At 39.6% G+C, this 13,373-nt stretch overlaps 1 long non-coding RNA gene across 1 annotated transcript in view; it reads right to left on the minus strand.

The window, feature by feature from the left end:
* The window catches only part of LOC141576796 (uncharacterized), a 36,796-nt gene extending 25,411 nt beyond the window's left edge, over nt 1–11,385 (minus strand). The window contains exons 1-2 of the long non-coding RNA XR_012505220.1: nt 11,297–11,385; nt 6,252–6,351 (exon numbers count right to left, since the gene is read on the minus strand). This is a non-coding gene — a long non-coding RNA (uncharacterized LOC141576796). The remainder of the gene's footprint in view (nt 1–6,251; nt 6,352–11,296) is intronic.
* Nucleotides 11,386–13,373: the final 1,988 nt, after the last annotated feature.

Genomic DNA, 13,373 nt, shown 5'->3' on the forward strand with positions numbered 1-13,373 from the left:
AACTAGGATGACAAATATATATGATATATGATATATAAATATGTATCTATAAACTCGGTAATAAAAAGTGTTGATGAGGATGTGGAGAAACTGGACTCCTCATACATTACTACTGGAAATATAAAATGGTGCAGTCACTTTATAAACTACTTTAGCAATTCCTCAAAATGTTAAAAGTAGAATACATCCCAGCAATTCCATTTTTTGATATATCCTGAGGAGAACTGAAAATATGTGTTCACACAAAAACTTGTCCGTGAGCATTTCAGCAGAATTATTCATCATCAACTGATGGATGGATAAGCAAAGTGGTGTATTTATAACAATGGCATATTATTTGAACACAAAAAGGACTTTGGGTACTGATATATGCTACACCATGGATGAGCCTTGACAACGTCACACTAAATGAAAGACGACAATCAAAAAAGGCAGCATACTGTATGGTTCTACTTATATGAAATGCCCAGAACAGGCAAATCCGTAGAGACAGAAAGTAGAGTGGTGGCTGCTGGGGTCTAAGGGAAAGGAAGTTTAGGGAGTGACTTACTAAAGGGTACTGGTTCTTTTTGGGAGTGATGGCTACAAAACACTGAAATGTACTTAAAATCCTAATGCACAATTTCAAAGGCTGCATTTTATGATATGTGAATTATATCTCCATAAAGCTGTTACTTTTGAAGCTGAGCCCACATATGGAGCAACTGGCCCAGCACTGACTGCAGCATCTGGAGGGGGAGTGACCCACCCACCCACCACAAAGGAAAGGATCACCTGACCCAGTGTTGGAGGGGTGCAATCTTCTTGCCGAAAGACACTGTGAGCAGCACAGACAAGGGGGCAAACAGAGCAAGGTGAGTTTGTGAAACAGGGCGAAGACACAAAGGCCTCTCAATAAAACCATTAAGAGCACACAGTCTCTAGGAGAACACATCTTTGTTTTTAAAATCTTTTTATATCTGTTTTATTCCTATTACATTTTTAATCTTTATTTTTAAACAGTCCTATATGTTTACAATTCTCATTTCATTTATATTCTCTTGGTTTTGATCTGTTATTTATTAGTCACAGGTTTCAAATATTGTATTTTGAATTTTCTCTTCTTTTTATTAAGATTCTTAAAAGATATCTCAACTCGATTCCTATTCTGCTTCAACTTGCTCTTCTATTATTGATTATACACTCTTTTCAAACCTTCTTTTCCTCCATTCTTTTAAAATTCTCTCTCTCTCTCTTTTAAGTTTTATTCCCACATAGGCTTTAGATAGATAAATAAATAAACTCCTTTAAGGACCACAATAGATAACTGATACTCCAAAAGCCACAGGGCCAGAGAGATATGAGCAGAATGAAGAAGCAGAGGAAGTCCTGCCAATTAAAAGAGCAAGAGAAATCCCCTCAAAGAACGATCAATAAAATAGACATTGATGGCCTACTAGATCAAGATTTCAAAAAAGAAGTGATCAAATTACTGAAGGAACTAAAAGAGATAGTCTTTAGAGACATAAAATACATCAAAAACAAAATAGAAGCTATAAAGAAGAGCCAAGTAGAGTTGGTAAATTCATTGGCTGAAATGAGATCTGACCTAAAGGCTGTACAAAGCAGGCTAGATAATGCAGCAGAACGAATAAGTGACCTAGAAGACAGGACAACAGAAAGCACCCAATCAGAACAGCTGAGAGAAAAACAAATATAAAACAATGAAAACAATATAAGGAACCTATGGGATAATATAAAGCATGCCAATCTATGCATAATAGGGGTACCAGAAGGGGAAGAAAGAACAAAGGGGATGGAAAAGGTAATTAAAGAAATCATGACTGAAAACTTCCCAAACTTAAAGAAGGAATCAGACACCCAAGCACAGGAGGCTCAGAGGGTCCCAAACAGGAAGAGCCCAAAGAGAAACACGCCAAGATATATCATAAATCAAGATGGCCAGACTGAAGGATAAAGAAATGTTCCTAAAGGCAGCAAGAGAAAAACAAAGAGTGAGTTACAAGAGAAGGCTCTCAGCTGATTTCTCTACAGAAACACTACAGGCCAGAAGGGAGTGGCAAGATATATTCAAAGTCCTGAATGAAAAAAAAAGATGCAGCCTAGGATACTTGCTCCAGCAAGGCTATCCTTTAGAATAGAAGGAGAGATAAAGAATTTCACAGAGAAGCAAATACTAAAAGAATTTAGCAACACTAAACCCATGCTAAAAGAAATATTGAAAGGTCTACTCTAAATAGAAAAGAAGCAGGATGCTACAGAAATGAGAATTCATGACTGTGAGAGTATTTTTCCTTTCTTCTTTTTTTTTTTTAAATCTTGTTCTCAGTAGGATGGGTTTCAGATTACATTAATATCTGTTTAGTACACACAGTTACAGTAATTGGTTAACAGACTTACAAAAAAGTGTAATCACAAGCCAAAAACTTACAAGTGAGTCACAAAAACTAAATACAATACAAAGGAAAATTACCATACCACAAAAGGAAGAAGAAAGGAACCAAGAAGAAATACCAAATCAACTGCAAAAATAAGTTCTAAATAGCAATAAACTCTCATCTATCATTAATTACTGTAAATGTTAATGGTCTAAATGCTCCAGTCAAAAGACAGAGTAGCAGACTGGATAATAAAGCAAGAACCTTCAATACACTGCATACAAGAGACACACTTTAGGGAGAAGGACACATATAGATTGAGAGTGAATGGACGGAAAAGGATATTCCATGCAAATGGAAATGCCATAAAAGCAGGTGTAGCAGTATTGATTTCAGACAAAATAGACTTTAAAACAAGGGCCATAAAGAAAGATAAATAAAGACATTTTATAATGATTAAAGGATCAATACAAGATGAAGATATTACAATCATTAATATATATGCACCCAACATGAGCACCTAAGTACATTAAACAACTACTAACAGAGATAAAGGGGGAAATTGATGGGAATACAATCATTGTCAGAAATTTTAACACCACATTAACATCTCTAGACAGATCTTCCAGACAGAAAATAAATAAGGCAACAGAGAAATTAAATGATACAAGAGAATAATTGGATTTAGTGGATATTTTCAGAGCATTACAATCCCCCATAACAGAATAAACAATCTCTTAAAATGTGTGTGGAACATTTTCTAGGATTGATCATGTACTTAGTCACAAAAGAAGCCTCAACAATTTTAAGAAGATAGAAATTATCTCAAGAATCTTTTCTGACCACAATGCCATGGAAACTAGAAATCAACTTCAGAGAAACAAAGGAGAAAGAAAGGAAAGCATTGAGATTAAACAACATGCTATTAGAAAACCAATGGGTCAATGATGTAATCAAAGTTGAAATTAAAGAATACCTTGAGACAAATGAAAATGAAAACACAACCACACAAAACATATGGGACACAGCAAAAGCAGTGCTAAGAGGAAAGTTTAGGGTAATGCAGGCCTTCCTCAAAAAAGAAGAACAATACCAAATAAACAATCTAACCCACCAGCTGAAAGAACTAGAAACAGAAGAGCAAAAACACACAAAAGTCAGCAGAAGGAAGGAAATAATAAAGATCATGGAGGAAATAAATAAAATAAAGATTAAAAAAATAGAGAAAATAATCAATCAAACCAAAAGCTAGTTTTTTGAAAGAATAAATAAAATCGAAAATCCTCTGGCCGTACTCACAAAGAAGAATAAAGAGAGAGCACAAATTTGCAAAATAAGAAAGGAAAATGGAGAAATTACAACAAATAACATAGAAATACAGAATATCATATGAGAATATCATGACAAACTACATGGAAAAAAATGGATAACCTAGTGGAGATGGACAAGTTTCTGGAAACATACAGTCAACTAAGACTGAATCAAGAAGAAAGTATCCACTTGAACAAATGGATCACTAGGAATGAAATTGAATTAACAATAAAAAACCTCCCTACAAATAAAAGTCCAGGACTGGACAGCTTCACCGGGGAGTTCTACCACACATACAAAGAAGAACTCATACCAGTCCTTCTCAAACTCTTCCAGAAGATTGAAAAGAAGGAATATTCCCAAACTCATTCTATGAAGCCACTATTACCCTGATACCAAAACCAGGCAAATACACCACCAAAAAAGAGAATTACAGACTAATATCACTGATGAACACAGATGAAAAAAGTCCTTACCAAAATACTAGTAAATAAAATCCAACAGCACATAAAAAAGATAATACATCATGCTCAAGTGGGGTTCAACTCAGGGACACAAGGGTGGTTCAACATATGAAAATCAATCAATGAAATACTTCACATCAACAAGAGAAAGGACAAAAACCACATGATCATCTCAATAGATGCAGAAAACTTTTGATAAAATTCAACACCCATTTATGATAAAAATTCTCACCAAAGTGGGTATTGAGGGAACATATCTCAACATCATAAAAGCTATAGATGACAAACCTACAGCCAGCATAGCACTCAACGATGAAAACCTCAAAAGATTCCCACTAAAATCTGGGACAAGTCAAGGATGCCCACTATCACCACTCCTATTCAACATAGTCTTGGAAGTCCTGGCCACAGCAATCAGGCAAGTAACAGAAGTAAAAGGGGTCTAAATTGGAAAAGAAGAGGTAAAAGTGTCACTATATGCAGATGACACGACAATATATATAGAAAACCACACAAAAACTACTAGAGCTGATCGAAGAATTTAGCAAAGTAGCAGGTTACAAGATTAATGTTCAAAAATCAGTTGCATTTCTTTACACAAATGATGAGTCAACAGAAAAAGAAAGTAAAGAAACAATCCCCTTTAAAATAGCACCCAAAGTAATAAAATATCTAGGAATAAATCTAACCACAGACGTGAGAGAATTATACACAGAAAACTATAAACCATTGGTGAAGGAAATTAAAGAAGACTTTAAAAAATGGAAAGGTATCCCAAGCTCTTGGATTGCAAGAATCAATATTGTTAAAATGGTCACACTGCCCAAGGCAATCTACAGATTTAATGCAATCCCTACCAAATTATCCTGGACATATTACATAGAACTAGAACAAATCACAATAAAATTTATATGGAACCATCAAAGACATAGAATTTCCAGGGAATAACTTAAGAAAAAAAGAAAGAGGCTGGAAAAATAACTGTCCCAGACTTGAGACAATACTATAGAGTTACAGTCGTCAAGACAGCATGGTATTAGTACAAAAACAGACATACAGCCAAATGGAACAGAATAGAGAGCCCAGAAATGAGCCCAAATACTTTTGATCAACTAATATTCAACAAAGGAGGCAAGAATATACAATGGAATAAAGATAGTCTCTTCAGCAAGATAAACATAAGACAAGATACAATAAACCTCCTAGGAGAAAATACAGGCAAAATATCTGACATACATCTCAGAAATCTTCCCCTAGGGCAGTCTACCCAAGCAATAGAAATAAAAGCAAGAATAAACAAATGGGACCTAATGAAACTTACAAGCTTCTGCACAGCAAAGGACACCTTAAGTAAAACAAAAAGACAACCTACAGAATGGGAGAACATTTTTGCAAATGAAACTAACAAAGGCTTGATCTCCAGAATATATAAGCAGCTCATATGACTTACTAAGAAACAACCAAATAACCCAATCCAAACATGGGCAGAAGACCAAAACAAGCAATTCTCCAAGGAAGATATACAAATGATCAATGGGCACATGAAAAAATGCTCCATATCACTAATTATCAGAGAAATGCAAATCAAAAGTACAATGAGGTATCACCTCAAACCAGTCAGAATGGCCATCATTCAAAAATCCACAAATGACATATGCTAGAGAGGCTGTGGACAAAGGGAAACCTCCGACACTTCTGGTGGGAATGCAGTTTGGTGCAGCCACTGTGGAAACAGTATTGAGTTTCCTCAAAAGACTAGGAATAGAATTGCCATATGACACAGGAATCCCACTCCTGTGCATATATCCTGAAGGAACCCTACTTCAGGATGACAGCTGCACCCCAATATACATAGCAGCACTATTTACAATAGCCAAGACATGGAGATAGCCTAAATGTCCATCAACGGATGACTGGCTAAAGAAGTGGTATATTTATACAATGGAAAACCACTCGGCTATAAAAACTGACAATATAGGGCCATTTGCAGCAACGTGGATGCTCCTGGAGAATGTCATTCTAAGTTAAGTAAGCACCGTAACAAGGAATAAAGAGAAGTTACCTCTAAGTACAGATATTTTGATTAAAATATACATACAGAAAGCAAGTCACCCCCACGACTGCTGCCAGGAGGAGCATCTGAATGTAATAGCCCAGCCCAAGCAAAGTAGATTCCGACCTTCTCTCCGTAGAATTTCCTGTAGAAAGACAGAAGGTAGTTTCAGAAGACACACATATTCACTCTGTAGCTTCATCCTCATGTTAATTTCTTTTTTCTTTGTTTTTTGGTGGGGCATAAATAGGTTTATTTATTTGTTTTTTAAATGGAGGCATTGGGGATTGAACCCAGTACCTCATGCATGCTAGGCATTCACTCTACCACTGAGTTATACCCTCCTTCCATCATACTAATTTCTGATTCTAAATCAAGGGGGCTTTAAGTTTAAACCTCTGACTCAATTCACACTTAAAACATATGCGCTTTCACAGCAGCCCCCAAATTCTACCGTGAAATAAGAAGTATTTTACGTATCATAGAAATACAGATCACTGGTTCACCTGCTGAAGAGAGATAAATGAGAACAGAGCAAAGGAGGGGACGAGGCCGACTCCGGAGCAGATGCAGGGGATCATCACCACTCACTGGACAGTCTGGCACATTCAACAAATCCCACCAAAGATCATTCTTAACAGGCTTGACACAAGTGGACTTCAACAACTGGCTCAGTCATCTGAGTCTGCCTTATCTCGGGAACTTCCCTGGAGCAAATGCATCGTAAACCACAGATAATAAGGAAATGGCTGATAATGATAACAACTGGGAGTGCAATGTCTCTCTGACAAAATATTTATAAAACTCATGTAGGAATGGGAGAGGGCAGGAGGGATGTGGCAGAGTAAGGAACTGCCCTGTATTCTTTGTATCTAGCACGTCGGCTGTTCCTAGGTTTCAAAAACCCTTCAATGTTACTCAGTTAATCTGGAGTAGACGGAACAGGCCAGGGAGGCAAGATTAGAAGAAAGGAGGCAGGGCACGAAGCGGTGCCAGGCTGGTCCTGAAAGGGAGACAGACACAGACAGGCAGACACAGAGGGCTTAGGGATGAGGCGGAAAAATGAGGCGGCGGCTCAGGTGTGTTTGCTGCTGCTGCTACTTCCCTCAGCTGGAGCACTGCTGACGCGGCAGTGCTGGGTAAAACCTGTGACTTTCCTCAGCTCTGAGTTCTCTCGGAAGCTTCCGGCTCAGTCTGGAGCTGAGATGAGCTCCGAGGGCTTAGCCTAGGAGGGACTCAGCTCTGAGAACAGCCTGGAGTCCTGAGAAACTTCACGCAGGAACCCCTAGGGCTTGACCAGCGCTCACAGGGCTGCTGTGAGACCAGCTCCATCGTCAGAGACCTGGGCGTGGACCATTCCATGGGGAAAATGGCTGAGCCCGATGCCAAATCAGATAGGAGGGACAAAGTGTGTTCATTCTCATGTGACTGGTCTTTGTGGCCTGGCTCACAGATGGCAGGCTCAGGATGGTGTCTGGCAGAGAAAACCCTGGCAATGGGTTTGAGATGTCTTGGACTCTTTCTTGTTAAGCTTTTTGTAATACATTCTTATCAACTATCCATCCTGAAAATGCCACATTCAAAACTGAAAGAATGTTAGAAGTTGCTTGCTCCAACTGGCCAATGGTAAACACACCCTGCTACAGTTAGAGAGCTGGTCAGGCAGCCTCTGCCTGCATATTTACAATGACGGAGAGTTCATTACTTCCAAAGGTTACATGTCGGCAAGAATGTCAGAAAGAACTTTTGAACCTTAAACAGATGTCTGCCCCCTAGTCCTTGCTGAAAGGCTAGAAATAATGAGGATCCCTTCAAATGTAGTTTTGTCTGATTGTTATCTCTCTCTGTCAAAAACACCCCAATTCTTAACATCAATTTTTCAAAATTCAGCTTTGATTTCTTTTTATCAAACTTATACCATACATTCATTAAAGAGTCAAACAGTTCTCGAACACCGATTGTAAAAAGGAGCAGTTCCCAACAACCACCCTATTTCCTGGTCAGAAGCAACAATGTTCAGCTCCTACTGCTGACTCTTGGAATAAAAACTCCCTATTTCTGACTAATATCCTTGTAACACAGCCTACTGACTTTTTCAGCTTTATGTATCACCTATTTAACTTTCTATTTTGGAAAATGAATATTAAGCTCTCTTTCAAACCACATCTCCTCTACACACCCAAACCTTCATTCTTCCAACCTTTTGATACAAATACATTATAATTTTGATCAGATCAGTATCCTTGCTTTACATTATTAGGACTCTGTACAGACTGTTCACAGCTGTAGCAAGTTGTCTGCTAGGCTTACTTTTTTATTCCCTACTTTGTTTTTCCTGGAGTTAATAATTGTCTTGGTGGTTCATAGCTTAGATTTCTCTGCGCTTAACAATTCAACCCCATACCTTCTCCTAATGAATAACTTTCTCAATAATTTCCAATTCATTGTCTACAAATTTCATCTCCTTGAATAAATCTCTTCAGATCTCCTTCAACCTGGATTAACGACATGCTAGTCTTGTCACAGAGATCAAGGGGCCACTAGTGGGAAGCAACAAGGGAATACATGGACCAGGAGAAGGGAACAGATCAACATAATTTCCTTCACAAAACATACTTAAAATAGTGGGAAAATTGTTTTCTTTACAAACACAAACACACACACCAACCCCAAAATCCCATAAAGAATGATTAAATATCCATCAAACCCATTGCCCTGCCATCTAATTCTGTATAACATAAAACAAAAATAACAGAAGGAATATATCATATAAATATGAATCTCAAGGGGGATGGGGTACACTCAGTGGCAGAGTGTGTGCTCAGCAAGCATAAGGTCCTAGATTCAATCTTCAGTACCTCTATTAGAAAAAAACATTAGAAACAATAGAAAAATGTATCAACTTTAAATATTTACAAATATATAAACTTCCTCTTTTAAAACTGTTCTACAGGATAATCCGGGTTAATGAGAAAGTGCCTCTTCATGACTGTGATCCTGCTGATAATTGTGGGAGGAAATTAGAGTATGACCACATGAAATAAAATCCCTTATGAAATAATGATCCCGGGTGACAATCATTATTGGCTGCTGTCATCACAAAAAAGAGAGTCAACTGGACATTATGTACCTTATGACAGGAGTACAAAACTTCATATAACAAATATTCTTGCACAAATTTGAACCTCGTTCAGATCAAGCTTTTAGGGGAGGATCAAATCACTTAGCTAAAGCCAATACATAGGATGGAGAAATAAGTCTAACCACAGGGGAGAATGAAATCAACCAAACAGGAAATAGAGAAATCCCTCAGCAATTTCAAGGAAAATGAGAAACAGGAAAATTATAGATTAGAACCCACTTGAGAGATATGCTAGCTGCAATGTGTGAACTTAGTCTGGATCCTGATTTCAACCCCAAAACTGCTTAAAAGTGTATTTTTGTGACAATCAGGGAATTATTTTGTAACCCTAAAAAAAATGAATATTCCAATTGTATTTGAAAGAGACCTTGTCATTTCACTAATGAAAGGTTAAGCTACGTAGGATTGCCTTCAAAATGATCCCGAAGTGGGGGAGGGGAAGAGGTGGAGATGAAAGTTGCAACAACAGTGACTCTGAGTTGATAATTCTGGAGATGGGTGACTGATACAGACAGGCTGGCTGTGCTGTTCTCTCTACTTCTGTACGTGTTTGAATCTTTCCATAAAATGTGAAACAAACAAAAAGACTTCAGTGATTTAAAACCCTCACTTGGAAGGTTAAGAGGTTTCCCCAAGTAGGTGGGCATCTGAATGGGGCACTGAGATTAGGAAGATCAGGCACCTGGCTCCAGGCCGACCTGGGGCTACCTTGACCCTTCTCTTCTCCTCACCATCCACAGCCAGCCCATAACTGCATCCTGTCAGCTCCACTCCCCAAACCCATTCTCCCTGGCTCCCACCATCTCTCATCTGGCCCACTCCAAGAGCCTCCGACCACGCCTCCCTGCTTCCTGGGTCCCTGCAATTCATTCTCCACATTATCTTTGCAAATTGTGAGAGAAAATTACCTTAGTGCTTAAACTATCATGACTGTTTCTCACTGCACTTAGAGTCTACACTACTTTCCGTGCTCCTGATGCCCTTCTAAACCTCGCGTCTCATCACTCTCACCAGCGTTGGCTCCAGTATCTCCTCAAACCTGCTGAGCACATTTGTGCCTCGGGGCAATGGACAAGCTGCCTCTATTCCTGGGGTGACTTATCCCAGATCCTCAAAGACCAGCCTCCTTATCACCATCTCAGCTCACATGTAACCTTCTCAAAGATAGCTTTCTTGACTCCATTTCCCCCAAGTCTCCCATCTCAACACTGTATTATTTCCTTCATTTCAATCTGAAATTGTTTCCTTATTAGCCCGATTATTTTTGTTTGCTCAGTTGTCCTTGGCCTCCCTCCTCCCAGCAGCCTTGCACAAACAGCATAAGCTCCCGGGGAGCAGCCGGCGCTGATGCTCTGAGAATACACATGCTGAGCGCGACATTACAGTCACGTGGTGTAGTGAAACGGTGTCGAACAGCAGATAGAGCTAAGCAGTGAGAATACTTCTCTTATTTTATAATTTAAGTGAAACCTAACATTTACTCCTGTTTAATGAAGAATTTGGTAGGTCTTTGTTCCCAGTTCCTGGACGGCAACCCCTAAAGCCTTGAAATTTCCCAAGATAGGAGTGTCTTTACTATTCATGGTGGACCCTTGGATGGCTTGTGTTCATGAGATAACTCAGGATGGGGACTGGCCAGCCAGAGACACCAACCATGTGATTAGAGGAGTGGGGCTTTGAGCTTTGTGACAAGTGACTGACCATCAGGAGAGGTAGGGGCTCAAATGTTAGGGCTTTGACTTACAGTTAGTGTTTGGGGTAGCCATGTCAGTAGTGACCCAATAAATCATGTCTTTGTAATAAAGTCTCCAGTAAAAACTTGGGGCAACAAAGCTCAGAGCTCCTGTGAGCTTCCTGGTTGGTAACACTCTCGGAGGACTGTCACACTCAGAAGCCATGAGGGCAACCCTGAGCCCTTCCCACTGGAGTGCTCTCCACAACAGCTCACCTGATGAGATCTAAGGGCTGCTTCTTGTCTATGCTTCGAGGAGGAGCACATTCCCTGTACAGAAGGCCCTGTTCGCTGGGGCAGCTGAGGTCCTGTGATGGAGGCTGAAGTTGCACTGGGAAGCAGAAGCAAACAGGTGAGCGTCACTGTCACCACGTGTTCACATGTTCTGCTAATAAAATGTGGTGCTAACACTTTGTGGTCATTTGTAAATAAGGGGCCCTCCTTTGCCAGAAGGGATGGAGGTACCATATAATTTTTCATAATTCTCACCGAGGATTAATACTAACCCCTTGAGGGTCATTTGCAAACGTGGCTGGAAAGGAACACTTGGATGTTACAGTCCTGGGACCACCGTGGGTACCTGGTGAGGGCCTTGCAGATGCTTAATGTCCTACAACCGGGCCAGTCTTCCACAGCAAAAAAAACTACGCCACCCAAGTGCCCAAACTGCTTCAGTGGAGGCAGCAGCCCCCTCCTTGGACACCCAGAGGAACCTGGACTCTGGCTGTTTAGGGGCAGGGTCAATTCTAAAACCCAGGCTATTTTGTCCCCACAATTCAGTAGTTATTCGGTGACAGCACATGGAATATAAACAATAAAGAAACTTGACATGATGTTATATATTTAGCTTACTCAAGAAACAAAATTTAAATCCAGTCATTCTCCTTCCCACCTGACCTACTTTCCTTTCTCCTGTACTAGAACCAGATTATTACCCACCCAGCCTTAGCATGGGTCCTGACTCCACTTACCTCCCTCCCAAACACCACATGAGATGATTCCTCAGCCTGGATGTGGAACCAGCAATTACAACAGGCTTTAGTGGAAAAGAAATGGTTGTGTGCAGATGCCAACTAAACACTGTAGAATCCTGGTGTCCCACATTAGTAATCATGACAGCTGTTTGCAAGTGTCCCCAAAGTTCATTTCAGACTCTCACTGCTAATTTTGCTGGGATATAAATATAAAACATGTGGACTGCTGGGCTGGACTGCTATGCTGAGTCTCTGATCCAGGAAGCTCAGTGTCTGCTCCCTGCAACCAGCTCCCTGTTCTGTTCATGCATGTGCATCAAGCAGCTGTTTAGTGTCCATTTTAGTATCTTAGACAGTGCATTTCAGTATGGTCTTCATCCACAAATACGTGTACCACACAGTAGTAATGATCAATCTCAGTCTTTGCTTTCTTTTGTCTTAGAGAGTCAGATAAACGGATAGCAAGGTAACAAAGTCATAGAGCGCTATAATATAGTATTTCCTTTATTTCAATGACAGGATTTATTTAAAGAGCTTAGATATAACATCTTTGCATTTATGGCATCATTTAGCGTCTGAAGCTCTTACATTTTACAAACTTCATTTCATGCGAGATGTTGTCAGTTAGAGAAGTGCTTCTGAATTTGAGGGGTTGCTGTCATCTCAGATGGAGTCCCTAAAAAATGTCAAAACTCTGCAGTATTGTCATCATGACAAGAACTCAGACAGATGAAATTTGGAAAGCCCTGTGATTTACTAGTGCACAGACAGAAAATGGTATTTCAGAGGGAAAAAGCCTGAATTACAGAAAATGATAAATGAAATGGTCTAACATGCATTTCCCTTACAAAGAACTAATACTTCTTTGGTTGATAATAACATCTGTCAGTAATTATGAAAAGAGCTGGCAAATGCATAGTACTTACTATTAGCCAGGGCTGTTCTAAAATTCAAGCAGATTCATTAATCCCCATAGCATCTCTACGAGGTGGGTACTATTATTATCCCCATTTTATTGATGAGGAACTTGATAAACACAGAGGCTAAATGACTTTTGCAAGGTAGACAGCGAGAAACCAGCACAAGTGTTCCAGCCTGAGTCTATGCTCTTGGCCACTTCTACCTTTTTTTTTTTTTTTTTTGGTGGCAGGGAGATAATAAGGTAATTCTGGTGGGGGGTGGGGAGGTAATTAGGGTTATTTGTCTATTTTAGAGGAGGTGTTGGGGGCTGAACCCAGGACTTTATGCGTGCTAAGCATGCGCCACATCACTTGAGCTGTACCCTCACCTCTCGAGTCTATGCTCTTAGCTGCTAATCC

This window comes from Camelus bactrianus, unplaced genomic scaffold (genome assembly GCF_048773025.1).
Source record: "Camelus bactrianus isolate YW-2024 breed Bactrian camel unplaced genomic scaffold, ASM4877302v1 HiC_scaffold_34, whole genome shotgun sequence".
Lineage (NCBI taxonomy): Eukaryota > Metazoa > Chordata > Mammalia > Artiodactyla > Camelidae > Camelus > Camelus bactrianus.